This window comes from Triturus cristatus, chromosome 4_2 (genome assembly GCF_964204655.1).
Source record: "Triturus cristatus chromosome 4_2, aTriCri1.1, whole genome shotgun sequence".
In the NCBI taxonomy this organism is placed as follows: domain Eukaryota; kingdom Metazoa; phylum Chordata; class Amphibia; order Caudata; family Salamandridae; genus Triturus; species Triturus cristatus.
In genome coordinates, this window is record NC_140586.1 from 797,087,549 (window position 1) to 797,090,048 (window position 2,500).

Genomic DNA, 2,500 nt, shown 5'->3' on the forward strand with positions numbered 1-2,500 from the left:
GCCTGCCAACCAGGGGAGTCACTCCTTGACTCTAAGGGAGATTCTTCAGTCTTCCAGAGGTAGTGGAATGTCGGAGGTCCAGGATTCTTCTTCAGAGCGTCATCCAGGGATATCTAGTTTGCAATGGCAAGGGTTCCCTAACTTATACTAGAAGGAAGGGAGGGACTAGCTCTATGAACACTCCTATGGGAGGGTCAGGGGAGTGGGTGGTTACCCCCACTTCCCTTTGTCCAGTTTCGCGCCAGAGCAGGGGCAGGTAGCCCCTGAACTGGTTTGAGCTGGCATATGCACAGCGGAGCCTACTGCTCCCCCAGTGCAGGACTTCAAAGCACTCTAGGAGTGCACCCACCCAGCCCCAATACACTAAATCCAGTCTGGAAGGTGGTGACACCTCCCTGTGTCAGGATTAGGGGTGGGCAGAAAACTACGCTCCGTCAGCGTAGCAGATAAAGCCAGCCACTCCTGCACACCGGCCCGGTCCCTGCTTCTGATAGCAGCCAGGCCGGAGAGAGCCTCCCTGGGCCCCGGTGGACCCCTGTCTCCAGCACCTAGACCCTCGGCTGTCTTGCAGGACGGGGGTGGCTCACGCACCCCGGGGCCCGCCGGACGGTGCAAGAGCCCCGGGCCCGGTCCCAGCTTCAGAACCCTAGCCAGGCCGGGGAGAAACTCCCTGGGCCCCGGTGGACACCCTTCCCCAGCGCATGGACCCTCGGCTGGCTTGCAGGACGGGGGGCTCCCGCTCCCTGGGACACTGGGACGGAGCACAAGCCCCGGACCCGGGCCCAGCTTCCGAACCCTAGCCAGGCCAGGGAGAGCCTCCCCGGGCCCTGGTGGACACCCTGTCCCCAGCGCCCGGACCCTCGGCTGGCTTGCGGGACAGGGGGCTCCCGCACCCCGGGAACGGAGCTCCAGCACCGGGCCCGGGACCAGCTTCCGGACCCCCAGCCAGGCCGGGGAGAGCCTCCCCGGGCCCCGGTGCACACCCGTCCCCAGCGCCCGGACCCTCGGCTGGCTTGCGGGACAGGGGGCTCCCGTACCCCGGGATGGAGCTCCAGCACCGGGCCCAGCTTCCGGACCCCCAGCCAGGCCGGGGAGAGCCTCCCCGGGCCCCGGTGGACACCCGGTCCCAGCGCCCAGACCCTCGGCTGGCTTGCGGGACAGGGGGCTCCCGCACCCCGGGACGGAGCTCCAGCACCGGGCCCAGCTCCCGGACCTCCAGCCAGGCCGGGGAGAGACTCCCCGGGCCCCGGTGGACGCCCTGTCCCCAGCGCCCGGACCCTCGGCTGGCTTGCAGGACAGGGGGCCCCCGCACCCCGGGACGGAGCTCCAGCACCGGGCCCAGCTCCCGGACCTCCAGCCAGGCCGGGGAGAGCCTCCCCGGGCCTCGGTGGACACCCGACCCCAGCGACCGGACCCTCGGCTGGCTTGCGGGACAGGGGGCTCCCGCACCCCGGGAACGGAGCTCCAGCACCGGGCCCAGCTCCCGGACCTCCAGCCAGGCCCAGGGAGAGACTCCCAGGGACCCGGTGGACACCCTGTCCCCAGCGCCCGGACCCTCGGCTGGCTTGCGGGACAGGGGGCTCCCGCACCCCGGGAACGGAGCCGCACCCTGGGACGGAGCTCCAGCACCGGGCCCAGCTTCCGAACCCCCAGCCAGGCCGGGGAGAGCCTCCCCGGGCCCCGGTGGACCCTCTCTTCCCTAGCGCACGTACCCTCAGCTGGTTCGCAGGACGGGGGGGCTCCCGGGCTCTGGGACGGAGCCGCACCCTGGGACGGAGCTCCAGCCCCGGGCCCAGCTTCTGGACCTCCAGCCAGGCCAGGGACAGCCTCCCCGGGCCCCCGGTGGACCCCCTGTCCCCAGCGACCGGACCCTCGGCTGGCTTGCGGGACAGGGGGCTCCCGCACCCCGGGAACGGAGCTCCAGCACCGGGCCCAGCTCCCGGACCTCCAGCCAGGCCCGGGGAGAGACTCCCAGGGACCCGGTGGACACCCTGTCCCCAGCGCCCGGACCCGCGGCTGGCTTGCGGGACAGGGGGCTCCCGCACCCCGGGAACGGAGCCGCACCCTGGGACGGAGCTCCAGCACCGGGCCCAGCTTCCGAACCCCCAGCCAGGCCGGGGAGAGCCTCCCCGGGCCCCGGTGGACCCTCTCTTCCCTAGCGCCCGTACCCTCAGCTGGCTCGCAGGACGGGGGGGCTCCCGGGCTCTGGGACGGAGCCGCACCCTGGGACGGAGCTCCAGCCCCGGGCCCAGCTTCCGGACCTCCAGCCAGGCCAGGGACAGCCTCCCCGGGCCCCCGGTGGACCCCCTGTCCCCAGCGACCGGACCCTCGGCTGGCTTGCGGGACAGGGGGCTCCCGCACCCCGGGAACGGAGCTCCAGCACCGGGCCCAGCTCCCGGACCTCCAGCCAGGCCCGGGGAGAGACTCCCAGGGACCCGGTGGACACCCTGTCCCCAGCGCCCGGACCCGCGGCTGGCTTGCGGGACAGGGGGCTCCCGCA